Below are 19,219 nucleotides of genomic sequence, written 5' to 3'. Positions count from 1 at the left end.
CTGTGGAAAGATCTGAATATTCTTTTGCTTTATCAGTATGTCATTATAGTTACAGATGAAAACTTTACAGTGACCCAGTTTGCAGTGTCTACCAACCAGCTGAAGGCTGGGGTCAAATCTTCCTGAGAGCATTTAGAACATGAGGAGGATAGAGACAAACTTTTGGGAATGGAAAAGGAATCCAACAAAAGAGCAAGATGGAAGGAAAACCAGAGAGAGAGTATCAGGAAAGGAAGAATTCTGCCTGACAGGTTAATTTCTCCTAGATCCATCCCTTCCTTCCTGCTCACTGCTGTGGCCTGAGTTTAGGTCATTTCTCTATTTTTCACACACATATACTGTGTCTGAAATACCTTTTTTCAATGTCTACAACATTATGAATTCTTGTTGAACCTGTGAAACAGTGATTATTCATTGCTTCTTTGAAACCACTTCCTAGCTCCAGTTCCATATGATTTCCCTCTATCATGTGTAGGCTTCTGTCATTCAACTTATTTACCAGGTATTGAAATTGTCTCTGTGACTGTTTGTCCCATTAGACCCTGAACTTTTTAAGATACGGACAGTTTTAATCAATCTTGGACATCTATTCCCTAACATAGAGTTTGGCTTTAATGGCAACTTAAAACTAATCACGAAAGAACTACAAAGACTCAAAAGGGGTCATTAATTTTAGCAGAAAGGCAGTAATTGGTGACCTTTCCCAGAGCAATTTAATGAAGTAGTGGAGGTGGAAACCATATTGAAGTGGGTTGATAAATGAAGAGATGAATGGCCTCAATTCAAGACAGTTGCCTGTGAAAGACAGGGGTAGGAGTGGAGGCTGTTGCTGGCAGGGAAAGGAATATATGGTGCAGAGTTTTACGCTGGATGGAAGAACTGGGAGTTGGGAATATGATTCAAGGCTTAAGACCAAGAACCCTGAACCTTTCTGAAGACAGTGGGGTCAGTGAAGAGCAGTAGTTTCTGGGTGGGTAGGAGGGACCCAGCCCGGGGTGTGGAGGAGAGGTGAGCTTTGGGAGTAATAAGCTGTCCTCATTCTCGTGAGAACAAGATGAGAAAAGGTTTCAATAATTGACTCAGAAGTAAATTTTGGGATAGCATCCTTTATTTTTTTAAAAACAGACTGAATTCACTTTACTTTTCTGATATAAAAGCTATGTGGTGACCACAGCTGGATCCTGGGTCCTCTGCCGGGAGACGCTGGTGTGGATCTTTAGGAGATGGTCAGTGAATGCCTGAAGGGGGAACTTGGTGAAAGTGGTCTCTGCAGAGGCTTAGGGGTGCAGCTGTAGGTTTGGAGATGCCATCAAATGTGGCTTTGGTGAAGTTGCCCGGGGAACATTGTAGCCATCCTCAATACCAGCCATCAACATGAGCTTCTTGTGCATGGGGGCTGGATGATGCCAGTGCCCCCGGGGGTGAGGATGAGGAACACTAGCATAGAGCCACAGCCGCCAGTCACCTTGCAAGGAACAGTTAGGGTTTGCTATCTTGTTCCCCCGTAGCCTCACCACATAGGGGTGATGGAGAGTGCCAGGACCATAGCCCCATGGATGGCAGTGAGTACCTTCCTGGACCATCATCTCTGTAGAAAAACTCAATGGCGACAAATGCCTTAAATCTGGCCCACTGGCCAGCACACGTCTGCTTTTGTATGGGCGTAACTTCAAAATCTCAGGGACACCCCTGAGAAGATCAGGGATCTCAGATTCTGTGAAGGGTAGGGAGAAAAGAGAGGTCTCCTCCAGGGACTTGATCTTCACGTCCTTGACCTGGCAGCTCAGCTTGGTGATGGGGACCCACTTCTTGTCCTCGGCTCTGCCTCTGTGGAACCCTTTCTGTAGCACCTTCCCATCATCCACCCTCATGTGTTCTCTCAGAGAAGCAATGCAGAATCCTTCAAATGAGGGGCTTTCTCCTCTTGTGCCTTAAATCAAAGCCAAGGTTGAGGAGAATATGCCAGCAGCATAGGCTTGGTGGCCGTTGCTTTTAGTGTGTTTAGGTAATTTGAATTGATGAGCAGAACAAAGCAGGAAATGTCATCCATAAATTGTTTCATTCTGGGTTTTGAAAATGTCCTTGTTTATATCTAGGTATATCTGGGGGATGGCTCTTCAAACGCTTGGGGAAGATTTATGTGCAGGAATGTGTTGTGTCGTATGCTACTGCATCATTCAGTTTCAAAGAACTCTAGTCATTTGAAAATGCAATTGAGTGCACACAATCTGTTCAAATATTCAAATAAGTTTCAGAAAGAATCTTTTCATTTACAGTAAAATGACATCATTCTTTGCTGGCTCCTGTGAAATTGGCTTATCCTTTGTCAGCAGAAGACTGAAGTTCTGCTTCCTGTTTATAAAGCCAAACTTCTATCCTGAATTTTGTATTGCCTGTGGGATGTTTTTCATTGCAAGTAACAGAAAACACAACCAAAAGTGGCTTAAAGAATGAGAAAAATTGTTAATTACGTAATGAGAAACCTGGATGAAAGATCATTCTGCTGTCAGTTAATTCAACGGTGTTTCTAAGATCAAGGTTCCATTCATCTGTCTGCTCTGGCAACCTTAGTTACTATTGAGCTGACTTTTGTCCTCAGACTTGTCCCCTAATGATGAAAAGACACTATTTCTCTAGACCATTAAATGAGAATCACTGCAAGGGAGCAGGGGAGTCCAGGCATTGGTCTGTTTATAAGTTTCCAGATGATTCTGTCCTGCAGTTTGCTAGGACTGGGACCAGAGTTGTACCAAGATTCACCATGGGCATTATAGAGCCAGCTCCCCTGAAGCATATGGCCATTTGATAGCTGAAGAAAGCAGGGATTCTTTTAGCAAGGAATGGTGGGGAGGAATTCGGCCAACACTGCCTGCCATGCTGCAGATCTCAAGTGGAACAAACAAACAAGCAATGTTTTGAATTCATGTGTGATCATTATTATCACTAAAAAAGCTATATAAATTGTTTCTACCTTGAATTAGAGACAAATCTTCAGACAGGCAGTTTTATTAACCCAGTGAGCTAGTACAAGGAGAAGGCTTTGGCTAGGGAGGAAGCAGGAGTAATAAAGCATACTTTCAGGCATTTGCTATGTAGATAAGTATCAGTCTTTTAAGAAATATACAGCAGTGATCTTTATTGCCTTGTCTAAGAATTTTAACCAGCCCTTGATCAATCAGAATTGAGTCCCTTCTTCATGGGTTATTACATATTTGCTCTTTGTTGTGGTTCTCTTCCTTGTTTTTTTTTTTTAATTTTCAAATGCATTCTGCCTTCACCAGCATGTGCCAAAACAGAATTTTTTATTGTCCCTCCTAAACTTGTTGTTGCTTAATGGCATTGCCACTTTCCAGCCAAGACACTTTACTTGTATTTGTACAGCATCTCTGACAAGTGTGTTTCCTCTTGCTCACAGATATTGTGCCACTTTAACGGTCTCTTTTGCTTTTGACTCTTGAAATACCACCTTAAAAGGCAGCCCCCCGCCCCCCCAACACACATCTTTTTCAGTCTCTGCTTTAGTTTATTCCTAATAGTGTTTCTGGAGTTACTGTCCTAAAATTTAGTTGAAGTCGTGTTGTTTTGGCTTTGCCCTGTCTCCCACTTACCTACAGAATGAAAGTCCAATGTGGTAGAGACTGTCTTCCTCAAGATAGTTATAAATATATCTCCCATCTTACACACTCTGCTTTATAATATGTCATTGGTACTCCTCCCGTCACGAGGTGGGGTCTATGTTTCTTCACTAGATTGTGGGCAGGTTTGTGACTATGATGCAAGAGACACTAATGTGACCTCTTGGACCAGGTCATAAAGAGTGATAAGGACTTCTGCTTGTACCTCTTGGGACACTCACTATTGGAACTGAAGTCACCATGCTGTGAGAGAGAGCCCACCAAAACCTTCCCTGAGGCCCTTGCTAAGCTCCCAGCCCCTAGCCCACTCCAGCTTGCTGCCCTGTGACTGATCTTAGAAGTGAATCCTCCAGCCCCGAGTCAAGCTACCCTTCGCTGATCTTTGTGGAGCAGAGGTGACCCATCCCTGCTAAGTCCTGCCTAAATTGGAAAATCATGATGGGGAAAAAAAAAATGATTACTTGTATTTAAAGTGACTAGATTTTTCTTTTTAAAGTCAGCTTTGATGAAGTATAAGGTACATAAATTTTCAGTAATGTTCAGTATACAATTCAATGAATTTTGACAAATATTTGCAGTCTTTTCACAGTAACACCATCATAATAGAACAGTTACATCATTTTATAAAGTTCACTTGTATACCTTTGCATTCAGTCCCCTGTCTCTATCCTCAGTTCGTTAGTAACCACTGATGTTTCTATTTCTAGAGTTTTGCCTTTTCCAAAATGGAAAATTTGTTTTTGTACTAGTTTTTGGCTATTATAAATGTATCTGTTATAAATATTCAAGTGTTAAGTCTTTTTGTAGACATCATTTTTCATTTCTCTTAAGTACTGAAGAATTTAATAATGAAGTGTGAGATTGCTGGATTATGTGGTAGTATATGCTTAAGGTTTTAAATTGCCTGTTTTCCGAAGTAGTTTTCCCAGCAGTGTGTGAGAGTTTCAGTCGCCCTGTGTTTTTGCTAGTTCTTGTTATTACTGTCTTTTTCCCCCAAGTCCAGCCATTCTCATGGATGTAAAGGTGTCTCACTGCTGTTTTAATTTGCACAGCCCTAATGACTAGGGGTGTGGACATCCTTCATGTGTTTGCCATTTGTATATTTTCTTTGGTAAAGCATCTAGTCAAATCTTCTGTCAAGTAAAAAAAAAAGTGGGTTGTCTCTTTAACGCTTAGTTTTAATTTTCCTTATATATTTAGGATGTTTTTCCTATTAGATATGCAGTTTGGGAATATTTCCTCCCGTTTCATGGGCTGTCTTTTCACTTTCTTGATGGTGTCCTTTGAATCTCAAAAGTTCATAATTTTGGTCAAAGTCCAGTTTATCAACTTTTTATTTTGTGGTTTATTTCTTTTGTGTTATATAAGAAACCAAAAACCAAAAAGCATTGGCCTAAACAAGGTCACAAGAATTTCTTCTGTGTTTTCTTCCAGAAGCTTTGTATTTTTAGTTCTTGAATTTAGGGGTATAACGCATTTTGAGTTATTTTTGTATACGGTGTGGGGGAAGTTTCAAAGTTCCTTTATTTGCATATGGGTATCAAGTTACTTCAGCAGCACTTGTTAAAAAGACCATATTCTCATTGAATTATCTTGGCACCTTTCTTGAAAATCAGTTGACTGTATTCATATGGGTATATTTCTGGAGTATGTGTTCTGTTCCCTTGATTATTTGTCTGTCCTTGTGCCAGCATTCTACTGTCTCTCTCTCTCTTTTTTTTTTTAACTCTTTTTTTTATTGATTTATACTCATTTTACAATGTTGTATCAAATTCCAGTGTAGAGCACAATTTTTCAGTTATACATGAACATATATATATTCATTGTCACTTTTTTTCCCTGTGACCTACCACAAGATCTTGTATATATTTCCCTGTGCTATACAGTATAATCTTGTTTATCTATTTTACAATTTTGAAATCCCAGTCTATCCCTTACTCTCTTGATTATTGTAGCTTTATAGTCAATCTTGAAGTCAACTGGTGTAAGTCCTCCAACACTGGTTCTTTTTTTTCAAAGAAAAAGAACTATTCCAGGTTCTTTGCACTTCTGTGTACACTTTATAGTAAGCTTTTACTTAGTATGAAAAGGATTGTTAGGATGAGGATTGTATTTAATATACTGATCAATTTGCTGGCAATAACAGCTTTAAAATTGTATTTATGAGATCCATTGGTCTTTTTTTTTTTTTTTTTTGTAATGCCTTTGCCTAGTTTGGGTATCAGGGTAATGCTTGATTCACAGAATGATTTGGAGAGTGTTCCTCCTTCAGTATTTTGCACGACTTTGTGTAGCATTGTTATCTATTTCTTAAATGTTTGGATAACTCACCAGTGAAGCCATGTGGGCCTGGGAATTTTCTTGTGGATAAGTTTTTAAAGTACAAATTCTTTTTCTCTAATATATAGGGCTTTTCAGGTTATCTGTTTTTTCTTGGATGACCTTCAGTAGTTTGTACCTATCAAGAAATTTGTCCATAAAGTTACTGCTTTTGTTGAAATAGAATTCTTAGTAATAATCTTTTAATTAGCCTTTAAATGTCTGTGTGAATCTGTAGTGATGTTTTATTCTTTCATTATTGATGCTGTGAATAATGTTTACCCGCTTTTTTTCCTCATCAATTTTACTGACCTTTCAAAGAGCAGGTTTTGGGTTTATTTATTTTCAATGAAGACATTGTTTTTATGTTTTTTGTTTTGTGACACTAGAACTATCCTTGTTCCTTGTAACCTTTATAGTACAGATCCTTTTTTTAAGAAATTGAATTACAGACAGCTACAATGTGTTAGTTTCTGGTGTACAGCACAGTGTCCCAGTCATGCACATATATACACGTTTGCTTTCACATTCTTTTTCATTAAAGTTTGTTACAGGATATTCAGTATAGTTCCCTGTGCTCTACAGAAGAAACTTTTTTAAAAAAGTCTATTTTTATATATAATCGCTAACATTTGTAAATCTCAAACTCTCAAGTATATCTCTTCCCACCCCCTTCCCCCGGTAACCATAAGATTGTTTACTATGTCTGCAAGTCTTTTTCTGTTTGTAGATGAGTTCATAGTGTCCTTTTTTTCTTTTTCTTTTTAGATTCCACATGAGTGATATCAGATGGTATTTTTCTTTCTCTTTCTGGCTTACTTTACTTAGAATGATGATCTCTATGTCCATCCATGTTGCTGCAAATGGCATTATTTTATTCTTTTTATGGCTGAGTAGTATTCCATTATATAAATATACCACAGCTTCTTTATCCAGTCATCTGACGATGGACATTTAGGTTGCCTCTGTATCTTGGCTGTTGTAATTAGTGCTGCTGTGAACATCGGGTGCATGTTCAGATCCCTTCTGTTCTAATTGAGTGTATACTTGGCGTTTTACCCCTTCACTTCCCAGGTGAATATGCTTTTTGGGACAACTGTTGTTATTTATCTTTGTCATTTCTGCAGAATCTTGATTTAAGTTAAACTTAGTAATAGTGAATAAAGATCTTGAGAGTTGGCATAACTGATTTAGCCTTCTGGTTACTGTCTCATATAGAATTCAACAGTAAGTTAAAACAAAAAGGCATAGGGAAAATTCTCATCTGGATGGCAACTTTAGCCTTTTTTAAGTAAAATATTATTTCTATAATGTGGTTTAAATATGCATTTTATTATGATTCACATGCTTGTTAATATGCTTTAGATAATTCTGGTTTCATTTTCTCTTGGTATATTAAAGAAGGAGGGCTCTTTTAGTGCATTCATCTGACTTAGAGCTTTCTTTTAACTTCACTTCAAGCCTTTTTCCCCAGCTGCAGTGGAAATGAATACAAAGAACTCCACACTCCATTATAACAAACTAGATAAATGATTTCTATTACAAAAAGAACACTCTATGAAATAGAGCTCTGTTTAGTAAAGATGGGCTTACTACTTGAATTACCACAATTTTATTTATAAAATCAGAATTTTATCTATTATGTGATTTGTAAAGGGTTGTGTCATTATCGCAACAGCTCGAATTCTGTGAGATGTAAATACTTCCATTGTGCTTGGCCAACGGAGAGTAACAGAGCGGTGGTTACTTGCTGACCTTTTCAGATCTCTTTAGATGGGGAAAGGTATAAATAAGTAAAACAATTCTTTGATTCCTGATAAAATGGCCTGGAGGCTAAAGAGCAATAGAAAGGGACTCATTGTGTCTCATGCCGTTTACTTACTGTCCCTTTATCTGCTTGCTCAGCTGCTCCTTAATAATGATCCCAAGGGAGCAGACTCAGGCTACATCCTTCCTCCACCCACGCTAGAAATCTTAACAAGTTCATCTTTGAACTGATCCCTAGAATGGTTATTTTGTTCAGTTCTAAGCTGTTTTTCTCGACTGTGTACTTCCAGTTCTCATTTCCATCTAATATATTTTAATATATTGATGTCACATTAATCTTGCTAAAAAAATTTGCAATTACATCACTGTTTTGCCCCCAAACTTTTACAGAATAAAATGCTCTATAAACTGTTAGTCTCCAATAAATGTTCTTTGGATTTTACCTTCTTGGAGCATGGACTCTCATCCTCAGTTGTTCATCATTTAAGTCTCAATGAGTTTATTAGATCTCTCTTAAAATTATTTTTAGTAGTATTTTAAAACTCACATGAAATTTTCCATCTTAACTATTTTTAAGTATACAGTTCAGTATGATTAAGTATATTCACATTGTTGTAAAGCCAATCATAGAACTTTTTCACCTTGCAAAACTGAAACTATTCATTAAACAGCAACACTCCATTTTCTCATCCCTCTAGCCTTTAGCAACCATCATTCTACTTTGTTACTATGAATTGGACTAATCTAGTTACCTTATATAAGTAGAATTATACAGTATTTGTCTTTTTGAGACTGACTTATTTCACTTAGCATAGCGTCTTCAAGATTCATCCGTGCTGAAGCATGTGTCAGAGTTTCCATCCTTTTTAAGGCTGATTATCAGATCTCTTTTAAAGAACAGGTTTTTTATGGGAAGAGAATCGAAGATGTTAGAATATTAAATATGTGAGAAGAGTTACTGTAGTTCGAAGGTAGGGTAGGGGGAAAAGAGACTCCGGGGCTTCTGAAAGTTTCAACTTCGCTTCCCCTGCTTGTGTAGGTTAGCAGAAAATGCCCCCCCAAAGTATGCCACTTGGGCATAAGGATTATTTTGAGTCAGAGGCACGTAAACAGCAGATGCAAGAAGGCCATTCTGACCTTTCTTTTTCTTCCTCAAAGCAAGAGGTAAAACTCTCCTGTGAAAGGTGCCTTCCTGATGCCAGGAAAAGGAAGACATTCTTACTGCTAGAGATGGAGATCAGAGGCTGAGAAAAGTCCGGACAGATGAACCTTGTTAATCCTTATCTTTCTGGTCACTTTTCCACAGTTCACTGCCCTGGCCCAAACCCTTTGTCTTGTCACCGTTTACTACTCCTTGCCCAGTCAAATATATAAGCTTTCAGCCCTAACTGCTTCTTTGGGTCTTCCTTTTCCTTGTGAAGGCTTTCAGGTACACAAAAAATTACCACATAAAATTTGTGTGGTTTTCTCCTGTTAATGTGTTTTGTGTCAGTCTGAGTCTTAGGCCCAACTGGAAGAGGGTAGAGGAGAAATTTTACCCCCCATTCTTGTTTCGCATTTACTGAGTTTCCTTTAAGTATTAATAGTGCCTGGGTTTTCATAAACTTTTTTGTTTAAGTAAATTCTCATCTCCGAACCAGTTTATTTATTATTAATAGGCATACTGATTCAATAAGGTATCTGCTTTTTCAGGTATTGCCGTTTCTTTGCTGTCTTCGTTTTGTGTGTGTGTGTGTGTGTGTGTATGTATGTATGTATGTATTTATTTATTTATTAAAAACTGCAGAGCTGTTAAAACTAACATAAATGACTTTTTGGACTCATGATAACCCAGATGACCTGAAAAATAAGTTATTTCTTTGGAGTTCTCTTAGTCATTTATAGGTATGTGGATGATGAGGTTTACTTTCCTTGTTATGTAATAAAACATTTTTTCAGTGTAAGAAGGTTCAGGGTACAGTTGGACACAACTTTTTGTTTTCCTACTTACTGTGTAGTAAATATGATAATCTCCTGAAAAGGTTGGTTCTTGGCCTCTGTGAACCAGAACCATCCTTAGAAGTTCTTTGGGACAAATCAGAGTGTGCCCCTGTCCTTTTCTGTATGTGGGTTCTAAAGTCCTTAGCTACTTGGTGCTTTGCAGTCTGATGCAAAACTTCACCTATGTCCTGTTTCTTGCCAGACTCCAGTTCTCTCCCTGTTCACTTTCATTCTTGCCGTCATCTCCATGAAACAACTTAGACTTCCCCAAATGTGGCGGTGTGGCACATCCTTTCCTTGGCCTAGCCAATAAGAGTCTCCCTGCCTGGGATACCCTGTTCTTGCTTCTCTGTGTGGTGAAATCTCACTATTTGATTGAAGCCTTTGTCTGCTAGGGTTTCATATTTGAATCTCAGAACTCAACTTTTCTTAAGATGCTGTATGAATATTATTGTTCTAGATGTATAAGAACAAGTTAATTTATTACCTTCTATGGATGCTTTAGGGTGTTAGAAATTAATTTTCTTTTGAAATCCCCCACTGAAAAAGGTCCCGTCTGAGTTTGTTTCCTTCTGTTGCCCTTGCACAGATTTCACACTCATTTGGATCATTTGTCGCAGTGTAATTATTTGTCTGTGTACTGTGTATTACTTCTTGTCAGCTTGTCCATTTGGGCAGGGCATCTAGAGAACCGAGTCTGCTTGTTTATCCTCACATCCCAGTGTTTGGCACCGTGCCTGATACACAGAGCTGACGTTTAGTAAATGTTGATGAGTGTGGGTAGACACTGATGCTGAGAATTACAGTGCCTTCCTTAAGGTAGCTCAGCTTCATTTTTTTTTCAGCATGACATTGTTCCTTCTTTTTTCTAACTTATTTTTGTATTTACTTTCTGTCTTAAATGAGTACCTTAATATTTACTGTGCTGTTTTCCAGTTGTCTGTATGTCATACTTCAGCAGCTTCCTTGTTCCTTGTGGTTCTTTGTCTGCCTAAATAGAGCTAAATGCTCCTAGGTAAGAATCCATTGGTGTGGATTTTTAGAAATTAACTTCTTATTGATAGTTACATGGAAAATTGCATGAGATGATTCTTTTCCCTCATTTTATTAGGCAAAAGTATGGTTAAACCAGTTATTTGAATAGTCATGTTGCTTTTATAGTACTTACAATTTGTGTATTATCTGTTCTCACTTTCTCAGTTGATGACAGTTTTTGCTATACGTTATTATACTTACTTACCCTTTGAGAGTTTGCTCTGTGAATTGATTTCTCACCCAGGTGGTTAAGTAATTTGCCTCCCTTCTTATTGCATCCCTGTCTGCCCAGTGTGTAGAGATGGAAATAGATGTTGGTTGTCACTTGGTGTCATTTTTTTGTCAAGTATATGTATGCCGTGTTCATCAAGAACAGAAGAGTTAATCCTTTGAACTGGCAGAAACACAGCTCTCGCTGGCCCATCAGTTCTCTCTCAAACTCTGGAGGGTGATGACAGTGCGGCTTCTCTGCATGGGAAGGACCCTGTAGTTAGATGATGTACTTTGGAATGTCAGGATGGGTTCTTTGAATGCCAGAGTGTGATTGTTTCAATTTTTGTCAAGCAAATATTTAACGAGAACATAGTTTCCTCACAGTATTAGAATAAGGCAAAAATTTTATCCTCACCTCTCCTTACCAGCCTAACCTGTGAAGACTGAAAGGACACATTCCCTATTTTGTAAACTGCCGTAGACTCAGCAGCAGCTTTCTGTTCTGCTGGCTTGTCTTTCTGCTCTCCGTAAAGCCTGAGATAGGTGTGCTTTTTGAGGTTGATTAGAAACATGTTTTTCAAAATGTCCAAACTGCTGAGATGTTAAACTACTCCAGGGTCGGAAGTGGCTTGGTGTGTGTAGAGAAGAGCATGTTTGCTGTGGACAGAGGGCTCAGAAGACCTGTGGCTCCTGAGTATACTATGTTCTGTTTTCTGAACTTGTTCTTAACTTCTTACAGCCTCCGTTTTCTCTTATACTCTGTCGTGAAAATCAGATAAAAGCATAAATGGTAATATTTATACAGGCTGTGTGGTACAGAGGTTGAGCCACATCAGTTTCTGTGTTTTATGGAGTGCTGTTAAGTCAGCCCCCATTTTCACCTGCCCAAACGCCTGCCCCCTGCTCTTCTTACCCCTTTGTAATACAGCTGACCCTGAAAACCCTCTTCCTCATGGAGAATTTGCATATTTTTTTTAATGTGCTAGACACTGCTTAATAAAAACACAACTAGTAAATAGCGAAGTTAGAATTCAGATCCTGGTCCTTTTTACTCTTGGCTGAGCTGATGCCATTAACCAATATATGTTACCAACTATCAGCATTCTTTTATCATCATTAATAGTAGGTAGGATGGTGATCTTGATAACCTCATTATCAGAGATAACAATTAAAGGGAACTATAGGAAGCTTGAAAAAGAAAATTATAGAAATTCTCAATATGTTTTAGTAGGTGTGTTTGTAGTCAAAACAACAACAAAAAAATAGGATCAGTGTGTGAAGATGGTGTGGCCTGTTGTGGCTGATCAAGTGGAACCCATCACTGGTCTGTTCAGAAAACTCAGAAATGTGTAAGGGTTAAGTCTGGAACAGTCGAATAACTGCGCGTTTATGTGATTTAAAATGCACTAAATCTAATAGTACTGTTGCTTAAAAGATGCCAGATACGACTTTTTTCTTCTTTAAAGCAATCCTTTAAATTTTTATTGGTCCACTTTTGTTTGTATATCAGAAGAAACATGTGGTTTCTGGTACAAAATTTATGTTTACAAGACAGCAGCATATTATTTCTCTTCAGAGATACGTTATTTTCTCAAGTCTGGTTCTGTCATGCTTAGAATAAGCTGTTTTTCTTTTGTAATATTCTGAAACTTTATGGGATGTTTAAAAAGATAAAAGATTCCTTAAGTTCGTGATTTACATTGCATGAAAAGAGACGTGTATGTGCTTTTATTTTCATGTGTGCACTTTTCGTGAAAATTACCCCTTCCCCCTTATTAACAAAGTGAGTTTTGAATGAGAAAGCACCAACACAGGATCCTTGTCTCAAGAATTTAGATTTCTAGACTTGAAATTTAATTACATCTCTCTCTCAGACATGGATGTAGGTACAGCTCCAAAGTGCTATCAGTAGGCAACCAATGAAATTAATGTCTGTATCATTTTTATAAATCCAGTGTAAGAAAAAAGCAAAAAACATAGTTCTGAGAAAAGCCGGTCAGATTTAAATTTATTCTTTAGACCTGATACTCTATTACAGACACATCCTGTCTCCAGCAATTTTTTCTTTTTTTTTTTTCTTTTGGCTGCTTATTTCAGTTTCCTCTGCTTTTTCTTTCTTGCTTTTCAGACAAATAATTCTTTGCCAGCAGCATTCTTTCAATCTGTCCAGCTTGGTTCAATATTGTGATTTTTTTTTTTCTACTACCTTTGCTGCTCAGGGTCATTTCCACCCAGATGAATATTTCTCAGAAGCAGTGTTTTAGGACCTTTGAGGATCTTTGTTTTTCTTTATCATCACTGTTCTCATTATCTCCAAGGCATATATTATGTAAATAACTTATATTTTGGAGTCATGTAAAATATACTTACTATGTATTTTTATATTCTCATTTTTTTAGATAATTCAATTTCAGATATTAATATCAGCAAAAAGTTTTTGATTTTTAATGATCTTTTGCTTATAAAGCAATCTCTAGGTTGCAGAAACTGAGAAATAAATGCTCATGTGTTGGAAGTAAGTGTTTTTGGTTGTTGCCTCTGGACCATATTTTCCTTTTGCTAACCTGTGAGGATCACATGAAGTAATTACATTTCTTTGATATTTTCTCATTTTTGGTTCTGTAGTTTCTCATGTCTTTTTAGCATAAGGCATTGCTAATGGGTCTCTTTCCAAGGCAATTTCTAGCTTCTCTCATTTTATTTTCTTCTTGTTTTATCATAGAATTGAAATATAAGTTGGCCAAAAAGATCATACTTTCACAGTTGTGTTAATTTAGGAGGCATTTATTGAGGGCATTGTATACTGTGTAAGTCCCAAGTGCATCAAAGAAATACAAATAAAATCAAATTAGAGAGCAGTTCTAAGGCAGTGTATTAATTTTCTATTGCTGTGTAACAAATTTCTACAAACTTAGCAGCTTAAAACAACACACATTTATTACCTCTCTCATTCTTTTTTTTTTGTGGCTCTGGAGTCTGGACACAGCTTAGCTGGGTCCTGTGCTCAGGGTCTCACAAGGCTGCAATCAAGATTTTCCAGTCTACACTCTCATTTAGGGACTTGAATGGGGAAGAGCCCCCTTCCGAGAGTGTTCAAATTGTTGGCAGAATTTCCTTGGCAGCGTCTGTATGACATAGGCCCCAGATGTTGGCTGGCTGTCGGTTGGGTGATGACCACCCTTGGTTCTTAGAGACTGCCCATAGTTCCTGGCCATATATGCTTCTCCAGCACGGCTGCTTCCCTTGTTGAGCCTGGGAAGGGAGTCTGTAGCTCCAGTCTGCTGGGAAGCTGGAGTCTTACATGATGTAGCGCAGTCGTGGGAGTAATATCCCGTTACCTTCCCCATAGTCACGGTCCTGCTTACCCTGAAGGGGAGGGGATGAATGCCAGAGGGGTGAACAAAGGCATGAACACCGGAGGTAGGGTCTTGGAGAGTCTCTTCGGATCTTTCTTCCACAGACAAGATGTAAATCTCAGGGTGATAAGTAAACCTTGAGTGATTAAAAATGGTACATTTAATGGTACATTAATGCTTATATATCATGTTCATGCTGGGGTTAGATTAGAGGGTTGAAGCTGGGCCATAACTGTGATTGGCACTTTGCTGAAGCATGGTCTGTATGTTGACAAGACTGCAAGCTAAGGACAAGGTCTGTCTCATGAAGCCCTGCAAACTCTGTGCCCTAGCATTTCAGAGATGGATCCATGTATGTCTGAGCCTCCAGAGTAGAGACCAGAATTTTTTTTACTCCGCATTATATTCATTAAGATTTCAGAATTATCATCAAACTATTAATATAATTAGTTGCTTTTGTTTAAGGTAGCAAACAATACAGACATCAAAGATAAGTTTCTCATTAGGTTGAATAAAAATCTCATTAAAAGCATAATTTAGACATGTATAGAGGATAATCTTTTTTTAAGATTTACATGTTCTCAGAAAGCAGCAATATAAAAATAGATTTCACAGTAACATTAAGATTTCTTTCTTTCTTTCTTTTTTTTTGGCTTCAACTTATTCAGTTATTTAAACAGGTAATGAGATTAGTTCCATTGGGTTTTTCATCTTATTTTTCTTCCTACTTAATAATAGGCCTTGTTTTACATTGCTGAGTTGATACCATGAATTTAATGACTTAGTACAATGACCTTTAGTTTTGGTAAATTTCTGGATTAAATTCACATTTTAAATATAGTTTTATTCTTGGGAAATATGCCAATTTAATAGTGAAAGAAGAAAAACTTGATACATGTAGATTTTTTTGAACATTAAATTTATAAAATAAATCATAGTCTTTTAAAAAGAATTCTATTTATACATTTAAAATTTTTTTATTATAGTTGATAAGAATTCTTTGTTTTTACATTAAAAAATCTTTGCTATTAAGAAGAACTGCAATAACAACAAAAAATTGGGTGGAAGGAACTTAAATAGATTTATCTTTTCCCCTGGAAGTATTCTTTTGATCTTGTTTTATAACGTGAGTCATGGGAACAGTGATGACAGTCTGTGTGGAGAAGAGTAGGAGGTACGGTACCCAATTGCATTAACAGATGATTTATAAGTTTGGTTTGGCGGGCTGGTGTATGTTAAGGTGGGGGTGAGGAGGGGGTGGTGAGGGAGGAGAGGCTGATTGAGAAGCAGAGAAGGTTCTCAGAGTGGTGCTAATAACTTTTGTTGTGTAGAATTGACTGACGTGGACCACAGCTCTAAAGTGGGGACACTGGACCAAATCCAAGCTCCAATTAAAATATAAACTTCTTAATTATAAACATTTATTTTTCCTTGGAATCTGTACTTTGTTTTTTTTTTTTTAAATTCTTCCCAGACCTGAGAGGTAATGTGCACCTTTGTGCATACACACACACAGAGACGCATGGCTTGACACCCTGAGAATTTTAACAACCACTGACCCCTGATCCCCACCTCCGTCAAACACGTGTACCACACACTTGCCCTGCCTCCTTTACCCTGTTGTGTATTTTTGCCCAGAGTACTTACACCTTCCAGTCATTATTTTTTGTCCATCTCCAGTGGACTATAAACTCTCCTAGGGAGATAATTTTTGTCCGTTTTGTTCACTTTCTACAAAAAGGTGAACAAAATATATTCTACAGTGTATTTTTGTCTGTTATCCTCTTAAAAGAGATCATTAAATTTTGTTGGCTAAATCAACTGTTGGTCACTTGATACACTCTGTAAGTTATGTTGCCATCTTTCTTGTCCTCAGCAGCGGGCTCAGTGTAGTATATGTCTGTGTTGGGATGGTAGTGGTGGCTGTGGCTGCGGCTACATATACGCTTTCAACCTGTCACATCTCACACGATTATATTGTGGAGGTAGATAGTGTGTGTAAAAATTAGCAAAGGATACAAGACCTTATAAAGTTAAGTGCTACATTATATAGTGGTAGGAATTGGTCAAAGATCAGCCTGCTGGATTGGGTAAGAGACAGCTTCATGGCATAGGTGGAAGTTGAACTGGACTTTTAAAATTACAGGCAAGGGTTAGGAAGGTTAGTTTAGGCAGGGAGCCCTTAAGCTACCTCCTTTCTGAACCTTCTCTGATTTTACTCCCATCCCTCAGGATTATTTTTAAAAGGAAACAAACTAAAAAGTTATTCACCATCTTCTACCATGATCTGGCATATAACACATAATTACATTTAAATATTATTTTATTTTATAACTAAATATAATATAAATTATAACTATTTGTGTACCATCTTTTACTCAAAACAAAAAAGACATATTATTGATATTACTTGTTAAAAAGCAAGCAGATAGAATGTGTTTTCTCTCACAGTGAGGGAGGAAGAATCCTCAGAAGACAGGATGGTTCCATTTAGCACCCAGTTACATTTTCTCTTTAACTGCCCACCAGTTTCCCATTGCCTGTATGACTCAGAAATGACAAGTGGTCCTATTGAATTTTAGTTTGTTCAGACACATTGAGCAAAGGACAACTCTGGAGAGGAAATTAACTATAATAGTGACAAAGAGAGCCAATAATTAATAAGAGTGACAATTTTTGATATACATTTACTGTAATCTTCTTGTATATACCCTAATTGTATAAATGTAGAAGAGTTTAATTTATTTTGTTGTTCACTTATCCTAAAATTTTTATACTAGTTCTAGTTAAATGTACACATGTTACTATGTTCCTGTTTTTCTTCTAGTAAAATTATTAATCATTTTGCAGTAATGGCTGCAACCAACCTGCTCATTAATTTCCTTATTGCAAGAAGCTTTGCCTAACACACTAGATACAAATTGAGGAATGGACAACAAACTCAGTAAATAAGATATTTTTTAAAAATCCAGTTATCTTTCAGAGTTTGTTAAACGGATCATTAATACACAGCTATAATGCCTTTGAAATGAGCTTACTTTTTTTGCCAGGTAGCATCATCAAATTGTGCTGTGTTTGATATCCTGTGTAGCCAATTAATTAGTCACTTTTATTTTCAATTGATTTTTGTCTTTCAAAAGTAAACTCTCTGAATATTCCTTTTTGTAGTATTATATCTCAAAAAGATGTATGTGAAGAATTTTAGTACTTTATAGATTTTTATGAGACATGTAAGTCATTACTTACATTGATTTATAAGTATGTCAACTCTGAGTTACATTTTTGTAGTTCTTAGGTATTACCACCATTTTATCTACTTATATATGTTCTTCAGTAACTGTTGACTAAATGGGTTGTGTATAGCAAATGTGAAAAGTTGTAAAATGAATATTTCTAAATTGTGCGAATAAAAAGTCATAAAAATGCCATGAACAAACATTTACTCTGTTTATGAACAGATGATTTCCCAAGTTGTTCTTAAATTGTTATAAAATTCATAATACATGTTTTAGAAAACAGGCAACCTGCCAGAACCATAAGTATTTTCTTCCTTACTGATAATTGAAAATATTTGAGTGTGTATTTCTCTTCATTTAAAAATAAAGAATAAATTCCTAGAAGTGAAATTATTAAATCAATGGTCTGTAAATGTAAAAATTTGATAGATATTATAAATTGGGTTTTATCACATTTCTGTTCATAATACATGATACCACTTTTTCCAAAAACAGCATCTTTTCAAATATTTGATCTTTCCCAATTACGTAGGAGGGGAATGGTATCGCTGTGAGATTTTCATTTATATTTTTCACATTGTGAATGAGCCATTTGTATTGCGTTTTCTGGGAACTCTCCATATCTTTTGCTCTATTGGGCTGTTGATCTTTTTTCTTACTCTTTGTATTAGCTCTTTTTTAAAAATAATTTTATTGAGTTATAGTCAGTTTACAACGTTGTGTCAATTTCCAGTGTAGAGCACAATTTTTCAGTTATACATGAACATACATGTATTCATTGTTGCATTCTTTTTCACCGTGAGCTACACAAGATCTTGTATACATTTCCCTGTGCTATACAGTATAATCTTGTTAATCTATTCTGTATATGCCTGTCAGTGTCTACAAACTTCGAACTCCGTCTGTCCCTTCCCACCCCTCTTCCCCCGGCAACCACAGATTTGTATTCTATGTCTATGAGTCTGTTTCTGTTTTGTATTTATGTTCATTTGTCTTTTTCTCTTTTGTATTAGCTCTTTATTTTGGGGAAAGTTGACCTTTGCTTGGATCTAATGAATTGCAGGCAGTTTGCCTTTTTTGTTCTCGGATTGTTTTTGTTTTCCGGGTTGGGTTGTCTTTTGTCTTACTGACTTTGGATCATGTTTTAAAATTTTTTGTGTAGTTGACTTTGCCAATTTGATTTTTTGTGGCTTCTGAGTTTCTTGTCAAAGTTGAAAGAACCTTCAGTACTTTAAGATTACAAAAGACTTCTCCCGGGGTTTAATCTAGTACTTTTATGGTTTAATCTTGTGTATATAAGCTTTTGATCCACTTGTAATTTATTCTTTGTCAGGTGTGAAGTGTGGAAAAAATAAACTTTTATCTTTTCTAGATAGTTATTCAGTTGTTCCAGCATCATTGAAGCCCGTCTTTTGCACTGATCTAATGTGCCACCTTTATTCTATATGAAAACCTATATATAAAGGTTTGTTTGTTTATTTATAAAATATATATATAATTTGAGTCTATGTTTGGACTTTCTGTTCCACTCCATTGATACATATATTTTCATTTATCCTGTGTTTAAATATTTCATAGAGCTACTCATCACTCTTTTCCAGAATTTCCCCAAATTCTGAACCTGAACAGAAACTATTTTTCGTTTATTTCTTAACCTGGGGATTTCTGTTGCTGTAAA

General features: G+C 36.8%; 1 protein-coding gene and 1 pseudogene across 1 annotated transcript in view; one reads left to right on the top strand and one right to left on the bottom strand.

The window, feature by feature from the left end:
- Window positions 1-19,219, top strand: part of DDX10 (DEAD-box helicase 10) — a 213,564-nt gene that overhangs the window by 88,843 nt on the left and 105,502 nt on the right. The gene's annotated exons all lie outside the window — the stretch shown is intronic.
- Window positions 1,087-2,030, bottom strand: LOC102527976 (small ribosomal subunit protein uS5 pseudogene; annotated as a pseudogene).

Source organism: Vicugna pacos, chromosome 33 (assembly GCF_048564905.1).
Source record: "Vicugna pacos chromosome 33, VicPac4, whole genome shotgun sequence".
Classification (NCBI taxonomy): domain Eukaryota; kingdom Metazoa; phylum Chordata; class Mammalia; order Artiodactyla; family Camelidae; genus Vicugna; species Vicugna pacos.
Note: the sequence above shows the minus strand (reverse complement) of the source record. Positions and strands in the feature narration are given on the sequence as shown.